We start from the raw sequence: 17,169 nt of genomic DNA on the forward strand, positions 1-17,169 counted from the left end.
TTTTGAGACCTTTTGTACTTCTAGGAGTACTTTTAAATCACTATACTTTTACTTGAGTAGATTTGTGAAGAAGAAACTGTACTCTTACTCCGCTACATTAAACCTGTTACATAAAGTAACGAGTTCCATTTACTTTGTCCCATATACCTGAGTATGTTTTGGGGACATTTTGTACTCATAGGAGTACTTTTGAGTCACTATAGTCAAGTCACGTTTATTCGAATAGCCCTTGAGTAGATTTGTAAAGAAGAAACTGTACTCTTACTTCACTACATTAGGCTACATTGAAGCCGTTACTTAAATCCAGAGGTCGGTAGTAAGGCGCTGCATTTACTTTGTTCCATTTACTTGAGTATGTTATGGAATATTTTGTACTTCTAGGAGTACTTTTAAATCACTATACTTTTGACTTTTACTAGAGTAGATTTGTGAAGAAGAAACGCTCTATAGCCAGGTCTGGACCCAGTACCCCTTTTGGTCCTTGAACGGGCATCTTTCGGGCAGGGTGTCCGGGGGGGTAATTCAGGGTCAAGAAACTTGAACTGAATACCACCAGAACCAGTACCGCTTTGGGTCACTGGGCAAGCTCCTCCCGACGCCTTTAGTTCAGGTCAAGCCCTTCCAGTAAATGAGCCACAGTTCTGTCCCGTCGGTTTGGCACCGAAACCAAACCTTGTTCCAGTCTGCCCCGCTTTGCCCACAGGATCACTTTCCAACCTGTCTCCTGATCATCCCAAAGACGGCTCCGGTTCATCTACTTCCTGCTGCTGCCACCCTGATAAAAAATCAGGAGCGCTGCAGGAGCAAGGACGATTTAGACTGGAACAGGAACAGCAAGTCCCGTCCCAGACCTAACAAAACCGGTTCAAGAAATGTCACCGTGGATGGATCTTTGGAACTCTGACCCTAACCCTCCAAAGATCAGGATACAACCAAGTGTCATACGGACAATAGCAGGGGTGTCAAAGTCATTTGAACTCGGGGCCACACGATAGAACAAATGTTCTCTCGGGGGCCGGACGAGTAGATTCAAGCGAAAGAAAAAGAGATAAAGAAATAAGAGAAAGAGGGAGGGAAAAGGAGAGAGGGCAGGACAAAGAAAGAGAGAGAGGGAGAGCGTGAGAAACAAAAGATAAAAAGTGGTGAGAGAGGGGGAAAAGAAAGGGAGAGGAAGAAAGACATCCAAAGAGAAATAGAAAGACAGAAGGAGAGAAAACAGAAAACAGAAGCGCAAAGGGTAAGAAAAGAGAAAAGGAAGTTAGAGCAAAGGAGGTTAAAAAACACAGAGAGAAAGAGACAAAGAGCAACAAAGGAAGAGAAAAAAGAGACACGGAGAGTGAAAGAGACAGAGAGTGGGAGAAAAGGGGTGGAAAAGAAAGAGAGAGAGAGAGAGATAAATACAAGTAGAGTGTCTTTGTTGGAGGCACCTGGCTTTGGCAACATCAAGCGGACATATTTCAAGCTGCAGCTTGTTTTTCTCTTGCGCTTCTCTGAGTGTTGTCTCCGGATTCAATCCCTTAGCGGGCCTGATCTAGCCTGCGGGCCAGCTGTTGGACACCTGTGGACTATAGGCTATCTTCAAAAGACAGTTTTAGGTGACCTACATACCACAAAAGCAAGTGAGACCCATGTGTGGTGTCCTATAGGGGGCGATGTCTTAAGATGTAAACCAGAACTTTTCCCACATTTTTTCCAGGTTTTTTGGACTTTGAACAGCGAGAAGGAAAGCCAAACACCTCCCTGCTAAAGACAAATATTTGTCCTCTCTTCCCCCTTGTCACATTTTTTTCAGAGACACTTGCTTCGTCTGGACGGAAGCTAGCAGCTGATAGGAATACTCTAGAATCTTGGGATGCTTTCCTTGAGTTTTTGCCGTGTCTTTGAAGATGGGTGCCACCAGGCTGTAGTTGCCCTAAACACACCACAGGAAGTGGTGCCCCTACAAGACTAGTGGTTAAGGGATACACCCACCCGATCACATTAATGCCCCGGAGAGGGATGGGTGCCTCCAGGCTGTAGTTGCCCAAAACACACCACAGGTAGTGGTGCCCCTACAAGCCCAGTGGTTAAGGAATCCACCCACCCGACCACATATATGGCCTGGAGAGGGATGGGGGCCGCCAGGCTGTACTTGCCCAAAACACACCACAAGAAGTGGTGCCCCTACAAGACTAGTGGTTAAGGGATACACCCACCCGATCACATTAATGCCCCGGAGAGGGATGGGTGCCTCCAGGCTGTAGTTGCCCAAAACACACCACAGGTAGTGGTGCCCCTACAAGCCCAGTGGTTAAGGGATACACCCACCAGATCACATTAATGCCCCAGAGAGGGATGGGTGCCTTCAGGCTGCCTGATACATATTGACGACCTTTTTCTGGACCCGTTTCTGCTTCTGCTCTTCTGTCCTGGCCATCGACCTGTTTCACCCTGTTTCCTGCCTGATACCTGTTGCCGACCTCTTCTCTGGACCCGTTTCTGCTTCTGCTCTTCTGTCCTGGCCATCGACCTGTTTTGCCCCATTTCCTGCCTGATACCTGTTGCCGACCTTTATCCAGACCCGTTTCTGCTTCTGCTCCTCCGTCCCGGCCATCGACCTGTTTCACCCTGTTTCCTGCCTGATACCTGTTGCCGACCTCTTCTCTGGACCCGTTTCTGCTTTTGCTTCTCCGTCCCGGCCATCCATCCATTTTGCCCCGTTTCCTGCCTGATACCTGTTGCCGACCTTTATCCAGACCCGTTTCTGCTTCTGCTCCTCCGTCCCGGCCATCGACCTGTTTCACCCTGTTTCCTGCCTGATACCTGTTGCCGACCTCTTCTCTGGACCCGTTTCTGCTTTTGCTCCTCCGTCCCGGCCATCCATCCATTTTGCCCCGTTTCCTGCCTGATACCTGTTGTAGACTTCCCTCTGGACTCGTTACTGCCCTTGCTCCTCTGTCCTGGCCATTGACCCGTTTTTCCCTGTTTCCTGTCTGATACCTGTTGCCGACCTTTTTCTAGACCCGTTTCTGCTTTTGCTCCTCTGTCCTGGCCATCGACCCGTTTCGCCCTGTTTCCTGCCCGATACCTGTCGCTGACCTTTTTCTGGACCCGTTTCTGTTTTGCTCCCCCGTCCCGGCCATCGACCCGTTTTCCCGCTGTCTACGACGACCCAAGCGAATGACGTTTTGATTCGGGTGAAATGGAAGGTAAACAAAGCTCCCCCAGATAGTGGGTCAGTCACCTATTAAGGAATGCCATCTGAGGACGCAGGCGTGAGGTTTTGGCGAAAAGGGACACACTCGGAAGTCACCTTCCTACTACGGACTGCGATGGCCGCCATTGTTCACATTCCACGTAGTATTGGGGGGGGGGGGTTCGAATACAGTGACTTCTCGCTACAAGACTTTCTCGCTTCTTCCTGGATTTGCTTCCTGCATTCTGATTGGCTGAACAGTCTATTTGTGGATCCAGATCCACGTCAAGGCAGCATTTCCTGTGAGCAAATACAGCCTGGTGGCACCCATCCCTTTCCAGGTTGTTCTTTTGGGTAAGGGGTTTGCTCACCCACATGGAATAGTACTAGTTTCCTCGGTTATCAGTAGCAGGAGAAGCATCCTAATCCGACTCAAATTCAGCACCTTCATCACCCGGTCGCCGTTGTTGGTGTAAACTGTAAAGCATCCTTTGTTCACATTCGAATCGTGCAATATGCATTGCATCGTTTCTGGCTTTCGTTTTCCTTCTCTCTTTCTATGGGTTCATCTTCCCTTTTCTCTTTGTCTTTTTTTTCTTTCTCCCTCTTTTACCATTGTTTGTTTTTCTACATCCTTCTCTTTTTTTCTTTCCTTTTCGCTCTTTCTTCTTTTCTTTCTTTCTTTCTCTCTTTTTTCTATTTTTCTTTCTCCCTCTTTTACCAATTTTTCTTTTTCTACATCTTTCTGTTTTTCTTTTCTCTCGTTCATCTTTTCTTTCTTTCTTTCTTTCTTTCTTTCTTTCTTTGTCTCTTTCTCTTTTTCTGTCTGTCTGTCTTTCTTTCATTATTTCTTACTACCTCTTTTTCCAAACTTTCTTTTTCTCCATCTTTCTCTTTTTTCTTTCCTTTTCTCTTTCTTCTTTTCTTTCTTCTTTCTTTCTTTCTTTCTTTCTTTCTCTTCTTCTTTCTTTCTTTCTCTCTTTCTTTTTTCTTTCTTTTTCTCTTTCCCTCTTTCTTCCTTTTGTCGTATTTTTCTTTTGTTTTCCTTTTTTCTTTAAAAAAAAATTGTCATCCAGCGGGAATGTCGCAAATTTACAAAGCAGACCGCCAAAGGAATGGAGGCTGTTTGAGGACGATACTAAAGTAGGACACTGAGAGGGGGGATGTTTAAATGACCACCGCAATTTTCCTCATTTGTTGATACAAACATCCGATAAAACAGCCTGATAGCGTTCAAAGGGAGTTTGGAATTCAACTGAATCCCCTAAAAATGAGTGTTTCAAATGTGTTGTTGGTTTATCTTGTTATGTTTTTCTTTTCCTCCCCCTTTTTTCTAATTTGTGGTCAGGCGCAAAGAGGAGCAGGCTCGAGCGGAGAGTGGCTCACCAGTCCGCTAGTCGACGTTCATCTCCTAAACTCGCTTGAACTTACTTTTTATCCATTTTTGGGATCTTTTATTTCATTTATTGTTTGACTTTCTTCTTCAACTTCGGCCCAACTTTGTCGCTACTTTCAAAGAATGACCTCGTCGTCTTTTCAAAAGAGAAAAGGTGAGTTCACGAAAACTCGGAAAGAAAGTCCCCTTAATGGGGGGGGCTATGACGTCACTGTTAAACCTTCCCAAAACCGTCACATTTACCTTTTAAAGTGATTCTTTTTTTTGTTTTTGTTTCCATTTGTGTATCTGTATTCGCTCCGCGTGTCATTTGAAACCGCGCTGGTTGAAAGCGTGTTGGGGCACGTAAGGCGAATCCGCCAGGAATGTTGCCATGGAATTCAAGTCGCAGAAACTTTCCGCTTTTCGTGGGACACATTTGAAATATTTCTTTCCTTTTTTCGTATCATAAATCTTTTTTTTTTTGCAAAAACGAAGCGAAAAAAAAGTGTTTTCCCCCACCCAAAGTTCTCCAGGGAGAGAAAAGCACATTCTTTGGCGTAGTACTAATTTCCTCTCTTGTTGTGTAATTACGATGACGCGTGTACACGCACGGATTCCTTTCGATGATAAACAATCGCAAAAGTCAACAAGGACACGACTTTAAAGCTTCTTACATTCACTTTTCATCTTTTTCTATCATACAGTTGTTGTACAGTAGAGCCTCGGGATACGGCGTGAATTGGTTCTGATGTGGAGGGGGAGTCAAGTGAAATCGACGCATGGCGGGGGAGAGAAACCACTGGTACTTGAGATAAAACCATCAAAATCCAAAGTAGTCTTTAGTAAGTACTATTTATATGTAACAATTAGTTTTGGATTGTAGTTCTAAGGTGAAAGTGATGCATAACGGGGGATAGAAACTTGTGCTGATTAACTAATCATGTTAATCTGTTGATAAACAACAAGGGAGACTGCTGGAAGTGTGAATTTCCCTTCGGGGATGAAGAAAGTTATCCATCCATCTAGACATCTATCTCTAGATATCTACCTAGACATATATCTACCTAGACATCTATCTATCTAGACGTATATCTAGACATCTATCTATCTAGACATATATCTAGATATCTATCTATCTAGACATTTATCTATCTAGATATCTAGATAGATATCTAGACGTCTATCTATCTAGACATCTATCAATCCATCTAGGCATCTATCTATCTAGACATCTATCTATCTAGACATCTATCTATCTAGACATTTATCTATCTAGATATCTCTCTATCTAGACATTTATCTAGATATCTGTCTATCTATCTACCTAGATATCTAGACATCTATCTAAAAATCCATCTAGACATCTTTCTAGAAATCTATCTAGACATCTTTCTACCTAGACATCTATCTGTCTATCTAGACATCTATCTATCTAGACATATATCTATCTATCTAGACGTCTATCTATCTAGACGTCTATCTATCTAGACATCTATCTATCTATCTATCTAGACATCTATCTAGACATCTTTCTAGAAATCTATCTAGACATCTATCTACCTAGACATCTATCTGTCTATCTAGACATCTGTCTATCTAGACATCTGTCTATCTAGACATCTATCTATCTAGACATATATCTATCTATCTAGACGTCTATCTATCTAGACATCTATCTATCTATCTAGACATCTATCTATCTAGACATCTATCTAGACATCTATCTAGACATCTATCTATCTAGGCATATGTCCATCTATCTATCTATCCATCTAGACATCTATCTATATATCCATCTATCTAGACATCTATCTAGACATCTGTCTATCTAGACATCTATCTATCCATCTAGACATCTATCTGTCTATCTATCTAGACATCTATCTATCTAATGTGATTCCTGAACCCCTGGTACCTGAGATAAAAAATATTACAATTCAAAATAGTATATATAGTAAGTACTATTCATATGTAATAAACGTTTTTGTAGCTTTTCTATAGTCAAGTCAAGTCCCATTTCTTTGTTTGGCCCAAAGGACTGCACAGGATTACAATGACACCATCGCTTGATCTGGAACCAACATGCGGGCAAGGAAAAACCCAAAATCTCAACATGAGGGAAAAATAAAACCTTGAGAAGTGGTATTACCCCTTCCAGAACGCGACCATGGTGCAATAGATTTTGCATGGTCCAAAAAGGTTCTTTTTTGGGGTGAAGTGATCACACGTTATTTCAGTCACCATGGCGATGACAGACGTGCACGAAACGTCATCCCTCCCTACCCCAACGATGACGAAGGGATTTTGTTATCTTTTTTGGAAATAATAAGGCTATTTCTAGTTTCGCTTCTCACCACAGTGCTTCAATCCAACGACTTGCCATTTTGGGCCAATGACACACTTCATCGTTGGATGCGGGAAGCAAAACTAGAAGTGGGGGTGCCACCTTGAACTGTGGACAAGATCAAAGCCACTCCTGTCATCTAATGGCAATTTTTTTATACTGAAAAAAATTCCCAACGGCTTGATGAATTGACGCATAGTGAGGGATAGAAACCTATGCTAATTAACTCGTGTGATTCCCGAAACCCTGGTACCTGTTCGGAAATAAATATTATAATGTACCGTTAATCAAATTGTTCGAATGAGTTATCTGACGCCATTAACCAAACACAACTTACATTCGCCTAACAATGCATGCTCGTTTCTTTTGGGGAAAAGACGGACAAGAGACCGGCATTTCCACACGGGGGCAGATTTAATTTCTTAAACAAATTAACTAAGTGAACTCCATCGAATTAGCCGAATTAGTGTTGCTCGAGTCTTTGTCGAGCCTCTCTCTCGATTGTCCCTCGATCTTCTGAAGTTCTCCCGGCCCACGTTTTTTTCTGCAAGCAAGTTCCTCCCATGGGCGTGTCAGGAAAAGGCCCCACTGTCTCGGAGAAGAGCGTCGCGATGTCTGTCCTTGTGTGTCTGGCCTCCTCCGTCAGAGTCCTGTTATCAACAGAATTAAACAAAACATTCGCATTCAGAACGGCGTGACCTGAAGCTCACTCAGTGAAAATCTTCATTGCACTCGATAAAGGTAACATGTATTTAATGGTATTAAAATATAAAATCCTTCATACCTAAGATAAAAACATTAAATTAGTAGGCTATAAAGTACGTACTATGTCTTTGTAACACATTTTTTAGTTGTAGTTCTAAAGTTACTACTACTATTGGTCAAGTCATGTTTAGTTGTTTGGCCCTTAATCACAAGGAGTCTCAAAGGGCTGCGCAGACTATAGACTACTATGACAGCATCCCCTGATCTGAAACCGACATGAGGGCAAGGAAAACTCAAAAACCTCAACGTGAGGAAAATGAAGAAACCTTGAGAAGGGATTGCACTATTCACACATTACATCACAGGTGTCAAACAGCCGCCCGCGGGCCAGATCAGGCCCACCAATGGTTTAAATCTGGCCCGCAAGACAACAGTGAGTGAAGTGCAAGAGGAAAATGAGCTGTAGTTTGAAAGATTTCCACCAGATGTCTCCCAAGCCAGTTAACACTTGCAAAACAATCGTGGTCGTATTTCTCCATTTCTCTCTGACTCACTTCTTTTTGATTTATTCCTCCCTCTTTTTCTTTCTCCTGTTCACTCTCTCATTCTCTCTCTTTTTCTCTTTTCTCTATTTCTCTCTCACTCTTTAACTCTTTCTTTTTCTCTGTCTTGCTCTTTTTCTATTTCTCTCTCTAACTCACACTTTAATTCTCTTTCCCTTTTTCGACCTCTCTCTCTCTCTCTCTCTCACACCTCACGTTGTCTCTTTTTCTCCTGCTGACTCTTTTTCTTTCTGTCGTTTCACTTTTCTTATTCTTTTGATCTTTCTTTTTTCCCTTTCTTTTTCTCTCTCTATTCATTTTCCCCTTCTTCTCCGTTCATATCTTTATTCTGCCCTCTTTTTCTCTCACTTTAACTCTGTCTCCCTTGTTAATATCTGTTTATCCCTCTCTCTTTCCCTCCTTCTCCTTCTCTCTCTTTTCCTCCCTCTCTCTTTCTCTTCAACTTACGAGTCCGGCCCCCGTGAGATTTTTTAGAGCAATTGTGGCCCCCAGCTAAAACCAGTTGGACACCCCTGGTGTAGATGAGTTTTAGTGAGTCTAATTAACACTACTTCCAAAAATTAACTCGTCCGCTGCCAGCCGAGTTAACTATTAATCACAGAAAACAGAGGGTTGACATTCCAACTCGTGTCACTGGCACTGAATTCAAAACGGATCGTTGATGTCTGTCGTCGTTCTTGGTAGTTCATGAGCAGGGTTGGGTTGGGTAGGGTTACTTTAACTGGATTACTTTCAATGACTTTTGGATTACTCCAATACCAAATATGCTAATAAAAGACAAAAGAAACGAAATAGGAATCAAATGACTCCATTTTGTGCAGGCTCGGCGAGTAACGGAACACATGGAACGGCAAAAATGATGTTGGCAAGCTGTTTGGATTGATTTTCATTTTGTTTCTGTGGCATTTTATGTTCGTTATGCCGGAGATCAAAGAGATCAAAGCCAGGAGAGAAAGCTTACCGCGTGTTGTGAGTCATCATTGTATTCCTATTGAGTTTCTTTTGTCTTTTATGAGCATATTTGCTATTGGAGTCGTCCAAAAGTCATTGAAAGGAATCCAGTTCAAGTAACCCTGTTCATGAGCTACGGAAGTTAGTTACAGACTAACTCGTTCGTTGGGCGAGTCATTTTTCCTTCCTTTTGGTATTTAACTCTTTCACTGCCAGTTAACGCATTGCTAGCTTAGTTAAGTAGAAAATAGCGGACTGATGTCTAAACCTGGCCACTTGAATGAAAATTTTATTGAGCGAAGCGGTAACTCACCATGACTAAGCATTGTGTCAGGGCCTCCCCCTCCCCTTCACAATAAGAGTGTCCACACCGTGTCCTCCGTTGACACAAGCTCGCGCTCAATGGCGTCAAGTCCATAGCTTTTATTGAGAAGGTAAGGTATATTTTTTAGAACCGCGAAGCTCTGAAGCCGCAAAAGTGGAACCACGAACTAGCCAGGTTCCACTGTAACACCATATTTGGGTTCGTTTGACCTATTTTCGTCAAAAACATGAATTCCTTTGTCCACCCTAAATCAGGGGTGTCAAACTCAGATTCGCTAAGAGCTAATGAATGAATGAATGAACACTTGATTTCGAACATTATAAAATAAAATCAGGACAAAAACAATAACTCAACAACAAAATAATGTGACATAATATGTTCGAAAAGGGGTAGTAAGAAGCAAATACCCTTTCATCTTCCCTATTGAACACACCAATGATAATAACAACAATGGTAATAATATTAATAACAACAGTTATGATATAACAATAGCAACAATAACAACAAAGTTAACCATAGTTCTAGACGCACTATTCCAATCTCACTCATATTGTCACAGACCAGAACGGACACAGGACTCAATTTCATGCGTTTCTCCGATTTTATTGAAAGAGAGCGAGAGTAAGGCTCGCTTGATCCGAAGACTGGCGGAGAGCGGGATCGAGCAAGGCGGGGATGACACTCCCGTGTCGGAAGAAGGCAGGCCGGAACGGCACGTCGTTTGACCGGGGCTGGCGATCAGAGGCGATGTCGAGTTCGTCATAGTGGTCGTAGGCAGGGGGCAGGCAGAACAGGCGTAGTCGGGTTCGTAAACGGGTCGAAAAACAGGAATCGGGCAGGAAACAGGTTTTAACGGGGACGAAGTCGGACGGGGACGCTCACTGAGTGAAACACAACAGCTCGCAACGATCTGACAAAGTTTGAACTGAAGTCGGGGGGTTTAAGAAGGGTGTGGCCACCAATCAGCTTGTCCGGGCTGTTGGCGCCAATCAATCTGCCACAGGTGTTCCAAATTATGACACATATCCCATTTTCTTCATCTCTGTATTCTGCCAGGAATGTTTTTTTTTAATTTAAATTTGAACACGTGAATAGTTGAAGATTGTTTGATCTGGTCTTGTAAATGGTTCCAAAGTTGGACTCCGCACACAGACACACACCTTCTTTTCCTGGTGGTTCTCACCTTTGGGATTATGAATTTAAGTTATCATTTCCTTCTTTCAGACTGAATCATTTATGGATGTTTTCTGGCACCGTGTTTTCGCCACTCGAAATGGATCGTTGGCGTATGTTCTCTTCGAGGCGGAAAACGACTTTTGGACAATCGGCTTTTACTGTACAAGACACTAAAGCCTGGAAGTGTTTACTCACTGAGCTAAAGGAAGCGTCCAACTGGGTCCTTTTTAAACAGAAACTGAAAGACTTTTGACTAAGAGATCAGACATTCCACCACCTGGAGCCTCTGCAATTGCGTATTTTAAGGGGACAGACATTGAGAATCAGCTTTGGCTAAAAGGTTTGAGTTTGCATGTTCTCTCCGTGATTGCGTGGGTTTCCTCCGGGCATTCCTGTTTCCTCCCACGTTCCTCAAAAACATGCACTTTAGGTGAATTGGCCGGTCCAAATTGTCCCTAGGTCCGAATGAACGAGTGAGTTGTCTGTCTCTGTGTGCCCTGTGATTGGCTGGCAACCGGACTAAGGGTGTCCCCTGCCCACTGCCCGAGGATAGCTGGGATGGACTCCAGCACCCCCGCGTCCCTGCTGAAGATAAGCGGTGCAGATAATGGATGGATGGATAAAATGTTATAGTCTCTGACATGAGTTTATGGAGCAAAAACAAAACTTATTGTCAGTGAACGAGTGAACTCTGTAATAAGATAGTAAATACGTGCCCTTTGCGGTAATTAGTAATCAAAAATAGCTCTCGGTTTCAAAAAGGTTGAAAACCCCGGTGGCGCAAGCCAGAAACAGAGACAAGACCCAATAGCGTTCGTTTTACTCAGTTTTATTGAAAAAGAGAGCAGTGCTTGCTTCCACGACCTGATGATCGTCGGATACGAGTAGCTGATGGCAGGAACGCAGAAGTAGGCAGCAGGAAAACAGGTGGATGGCCGGGACGGAGAATCAAGGGCAGTAACGAGTCCAGAAACAGGTCGGCAACAGGTATCGGGCAGGAAACGGGGCAAAATGGATGGATGGCCGGGACGGAGGAGCAAAAGCAGAAACGGGTCCAGAAACAGGTCGGGAACAGGTATCAGACAGGAAAACAGGGCAAAACGGATGGATGGCCGGGACGGAGGAGCAAAAGCAAAAACGGGTCCAGAAACAGGTCGGCAATGGGTATCAGGCAGTAAACAGGGCAAAACGGGTCGATGGACGGGACAGAGGAGCAAGGGCAGTAACGAGTCCAGAAAAGAGGTCGGCAACAGGTATCAGGCAGGGAACAGGGCAAAACAGGTCGATGGCCAGGACGGAGGAGCAAAAGCAGAAACGGGTCCAGAAACAGGTCGGCAATGGGTATCAGGCAGGAAACAGGGCAAAACGGGTCAATGGCCGGGACGGAGGAGCAGAAGCAGAAATGGGTCCAGAAAAAGGTCGGCAACAGGTATTAGGCAGGAGAAAACAGGGCAGGAGAATGTCAAAGAGTACAAAGCTTGCCTAGCTGAGAGCATAGGTTCGCAGACGGTCTGACGGCTTCCTCTTGGAAGACTGGGGTTTAAAAAGAGTCAGGGAGCCGATCAGCAACTAGGGCTGTTGGCCCCAATAAGCAATCATGACACCCTGATCAATAGCTACGGAACTAGATATTCTGTAGGCCTTCAAAAGGAAATGAACGGGCACTTCCTGTTTGAGAGAAACATCTGGCATGGAATGCGTTAACAACATCGCTTTGGCATTGATGTCCATGTTCTCCATCCTCGCTATATAGCCAAAGTAGGGTTCTCCACCCGCAAAGCGGTTAGAAAACGGGGGCCTCCCGTTTGCTTTCGGGGCAGTTTCAAGGTCTTCCCACGCCCGAGGCAACCTCCATCTTGCCTCGCCGACACGAAAGAACGGCAACGAACGTGGCAAAATCCATTTGAGGTGGAGAACTTTCCAAGGATTTTCATTTCAAATGAGCCATTGTCACGATTACTGATGCGGGGCACCTGAGTCTGCTCCTTTTTTTAAACTCCCGTCTTCCCGTCACCCGTTGTCAGTCCGTCTGCGAACCTCAGCCCACGCGAGGCAAGCCCTTTCGACCCTGACTCCATCCGGTCTTGATTCCAGTTTGACTCTCAGCTCGGACCCCTTTTCTGAACCCGATAACGTTAACGTCAACCTGTTCTCCCCCCGCTCTCGACACCGCCTTCGCTCGCTCGCCACTTCCGCGTTCTGAGCGATCTGCTTCCCGTGACTGACGATCACCGGATTGTGGGTGCAGGCCTTTTCCTCCTCCATAATCACAGGTGACGAAGAGGCGGCCCGCGGGCCAGATCAGGCCCGCTAAGGGTTTGAATCTGGCCCGCGAGACAACACTCAGAGAAGCGCAAGAGAAAAACAAGCTGCAAGTTGAAATATGTCCACTTGATGTTGCCAATGCCAGGTGCCTCCAACAAAGGCACTGTACTTTATTTGTATTTATTTCTCTCTCTCTCTCTCTCTCTCTTCCATCCTTTTTCTCCCACTCTCTGTCTCTTTTACTCTCTGTGTCTCTCTCTCTCTCTTTTCCACCCCTTTTCTCCCTCTCTCTCCCTGTCTCTCTCTTTCTCTCTCTCTTCCACCCCTTTTCTCCCTCTTTCTCTCTCTCTCTGTCTCTTTCTCTCTCTTTATCTTTTCCATCCCTTTTCTCCCACTCTGTCTCTTTCACTCTCTGTGTCTCTCTCTCTTTTCCACCCCTTTTCTTCCCCTCTCTCTCTGTCTCTCTCTCTCTCTCTCTCTCTTCCACCCCTTTTCTTCCTCTTCATCTCCTTCTCTCTCTCTCTCTCTTTTCCACCCCTTTTCTCACTCTCTCTCTCTCTCTGTCTCTTGCTCTCTCTCTCTTCCACCCCTTTTCTCCCTCCCTCTCTATCTCTGTCTCTTTCTCTCTTGCTCTCTCTCTCTTCCACCCCTTTTCTCCCTCTCTCTCTCTCTCCTTCTCTCTCTCTCTTCCACCCCTTTTCTTCCGCTTTTTCTCTCTTTCTCTCTCTCTCTTTCTTTTCCACCCCTTTTCTCCCTCTCTCCCTCTCTCTCTCTCTCTCTCTCTTTCTCTCTCTGTGTCTTTTTAACTTCTTCTTTTGCTTCTTTTTGCTCTAACTTCCCTTTTTCCTTTTCTCTTCCTCTTTTCCTACCCTTCGCGCTTTCTTTTCTCTTTTCTCTCCTTCCGTCTTTCTATTTCTCTTTCTTTCTTCCTCTCCCTTTCTTTTCCCCCTCTCTCACGACTTTTAATCTTTTGTTTCTCACGCTCTCTCCCTCTTTTTCTTTCTTTGTGCCGCCCTCTCTCCTTTTCCCTCCCTCTTTTTCTTATTTCTTTCTCTCTTTTTCTTTCTCCCTAATCTACTCGTCCGGCCCCCGACAGAAGGTTTGTTCTCTGGTGTGGCCCCCCCGAGTTAAAACGAGTTTGACAGCCCTGCTTTAGAGGTTGCGGCGCTGACGGGCGAAGAAGCCGCTTACTCGGCTTTTCCTGTTTTGATCTTTCTTTCCTCGGATTGTGTTTTTCCTTCCTTCCGCCGCGAAGGACGTTTGGAGGACGTCTGTTTGCAGTTTTCGCATTCCGGACGTTTTTTTTTGTTTTCTTCTTCTTCTTCCCCGGGAACTCGAGGCGGCTCCCGGTTCGGCATTTGCCGTAATTGCGGCCGTTTTGGCCTTTCTATTCGGGGAGACGGTGCGGCCGGCTCGCTGCGGTCCCGGTGGGCGGGGCTCTCGCGATCTCGGGCCACGCCCACCCGGGTCGCTTAGACAATTTCTGGGATTTGAAGCTCGAGAGAAGAAGTCTTTCTTTTTCTGGCCGGAGACAAAAAAAACATAAGTCTGTATCCATGCACGTGATAGTTCCACGAAAACAGGGGTGTCAAACTCATTTGAACTCGGGGGCCACACGATAGAACAAACATTCTCTCGGGGGCCAGACCAGTAGATTAAAGAGAAAGAAAAAGCGAGAGAAAGAAAAAAGAGAAAGAGGGAGGGAAAAGAAGAGAGAGGGCATGACAAAGAAAGAAAAAGAGAGAGAGGGAGGGAGAGAGCGGGAGAAACAAAAGAGATAAAAAGAGAAGTCATGAGAGCGGGGGAAAGACATCCAAAGAGAAATAGAAAGACAAAAGGAGAGAAGAGAGAAAAGAAAGCACAAAGGGTATGAAGAGAGTAAGAGAAAAGAGACGGAAAGAAAGAGAGAAGGGGAGAAAGCAAGAGAGAAAAGCTCAAGAAAAGGAAAAAAGAGAAAACAAAAGAAGGTAAAAGGACACAGAAAGAAACAGAGGAACAAGGAAAAAGAAAAGGAGAGAGAGGGAAAAAGAGAGGGATTAAAAGAGAGAAAGAGCAAAGCAGATGATAGAAAGAGAGAGGAGGAGAAAGAGGAAAGGAGTAAGCAGGAGAGAGAGAGAGAGAGAAAAGGAAGAAAAGAGAGCAAAAGAAGGTGAAAAGACACAGAGAGAAATAGACAGAGGAACAAAGAAAGAGAGAGAGAGAGAGAAATACAAAGAGAGAAAGAGAAAATGGATGGAAAGAGAGAGAGAAGGGGAGAAAGAGGAGAAAGCAAGAGAGATGAAGGGAAAAAAGAGAGCAAAAGAAGGTAAAAAGACAGAGAGAAATAGTCAAAGAGGAACAAAAAAAGAGAAAAAAGAATGAGAAATAAAAGTACAGCGTTTGCGAGAGGCACCCGGTTTTGGAGACATTAAGTGGACATATTTCAGCCAGCAGCTCCTTTTTCTCTTGCGCTTCTCTGAGCGTTGTCTCGCGGGCCGGATTCAATCCCTTAGCGGGCCTGATCCGGCCCGCGGGCCGCCTGTTTGGCATTTTTTGGTTTTGTATTAGCATGTGAGTAATATCAGCATTTTTATCTTTTTTTTTAAAAATGTCACTGTCATAATTGAGTGAGGATTTTTTCTTTTGTCACATACGGGGAATATCCATTTTTTCATGATTTCTTTTTTCATATATAGCTTAGCATCAATATTTGATTTTTCTTATATATTGGAATCATTCAAAATTGAATTGTTTTTTCGTACATTAGCAAAAAAAAAAAAAAAAAATCTAGCTTCTGCCGTAAGCCGGGTGACCGCCGTGGCATTTTCCGCCGAGAGAAGACAGAGTTTCGTGTGAAACCGGCCTTTTATTTCACACGGCGGTGGCGTTTGCCGACCTTGTCGGAATTTTGGGTTTGTCCCGAATCAATGGCGGCCATTGTGGCCGTCGCAAGAGGACGGCGGACAGGAATTTTCCCCACTGCGCCCATTTTCTTTTTTTCACTCTTTTTTCCAGATGCCCGGCCTCCTCTTCTATCAAATACGTTCCTTTTTAAAGCCCCAGTGTGTCATGTTTGACCACCAGATGGCACTGCATTGTAATGCAGGCGAAAACCAGTGCCACAGAGATGCCAGACAAACATAGCGGCGACTACTAGTTATAGATAGATAGATAGATAGATCCTTTGTTGATCCCCGTAGAGAAATTCACATTTCCAGCAGTATCCTTGTGTTGAAAAATAATCAAATAAAAGATATAGAATACAGAAATACCCGATATAACGTGTTGCTAAAGAGTATTTCAATAGTGCTACATCAAATACACACTGTCATAAAAATAGGGTCATATGCAATGTGGGGGTTTGGTTTAATGTGGGCTTTTACTCCCCCAGGTGGAAGTAAAGAGCCTCATGGCATGAGGAAGAAATGATCTCCTAGTTATGGATTCCACTATGTAAAAGAAATACAAATTTCTCCACCTATGATGTTTTGATTTAAATGAAGAGTAGTATAATATTTGTGACTAATATTCAAATGACTCATTTCATTATTTTTTCCTTTTTTCTCTTTCTTTATTTTCCATAACGAGTGCAACAAAGTGCATGGAAAATGACCAACTACAGCGATTTAAGGTGACCAAAATGCCATACTTTTATTTCTCATTATCCTTCCAAAATAGAAAAAGAACAAGAAGAAGAAATAAAAGGAAAGAATAAAGGGGGAAAGGTTGTGAAAAAGAGAAGAGAGAAAAACTAGGCAAGGGAGAAATTGGAAAATAAAGAAATATCTTTCTCTCGTTTCTCATTTCTTTTCCTTTCTATTTTTGTCTCTCTTGTTCTCTTTGTTTTTCCTCTCCCTTTTTGATATCTTTTTTCTTCCCAATTCTCTCTTTTTCATCCCTCATTCCTTTTCTTCTTTTCTGTCGTTCTTTCTCTCTTTTTCTCTATGTCTCCCCTCCATTTATCTGTCACTCTCTCATTTTGTCTTTCTCTTTCTCTCTTATCGGATAGTTCTCTCTTTAGAAAAAACGAGCGAAAGAGAAAAGAAGAAAAAACCTTTTCAAGTTTTTGAAAATTGCTTTTTGGAGTTTTGCCCTCTCTCGCTCCCTCCGGCCGATCAAAGCCTTTTTGTGGGATTTGATGACAAGGCGCTAAAGCTAGCTCTTTGCCACGTTGACAGAATCTCCTCAAAGAAGAGGCTCAACTTTTAGCCGACCCAGACTTCAAAGTCTCCCCAAAACCCTTCCCAAAAAGTCCGAAATCCACCATCAAAAAACACAGAATTCCGTCTTTCTATTTGCCTACGCTTA

The 17,169-nt window shown here is 43.9% G+C and overlaps 1 protein-coding gene across 4 annotated transcripts in view; it reads left to right on the forward strand.

The window, feature by feature from the left end:
* The first annotated feature begins 4,561 nt into the window (after positions 1 to 4,561).
* frmd6 (FERM domain containing 6) overlaps positions 4,562 to 17,169 on the forward strand; it is a 37,218-nt gene continuing 24,610 nt past the window's right edge. For 3 of the 4 annotated variants that reach the window (XM_088354730.1, XM_088354733.1, XM_088354732.1), the window contains exon 1: positions 4,562 to 4,725. The gene's annotated coding sequence lies outside the window, so the exon portion shown is untranslated. Of the gene's footprint in view, positions 4,726 to 5,257; positions 5,396 to 17,169 lie in introns of all 4 variants that reach the window. The other variant, XM_088354731.1, reaches the window with a different exon arrangement.

Source organism: Urocampus carinirostris, chromosome 15 (assembly GCF_059441175.1).
Source record: "Urocampus carinirostris isolate Australia breed hairy pipefish chromosome 15, RoL_Ucar_1.0, whole genome shotgun sequence".
NCBI lineage: Eukaryota > Metazoa > Chordata > Actinopteri > Syngnathiformes > Syngnathidae > Urocampus > Urocampus carinirostris.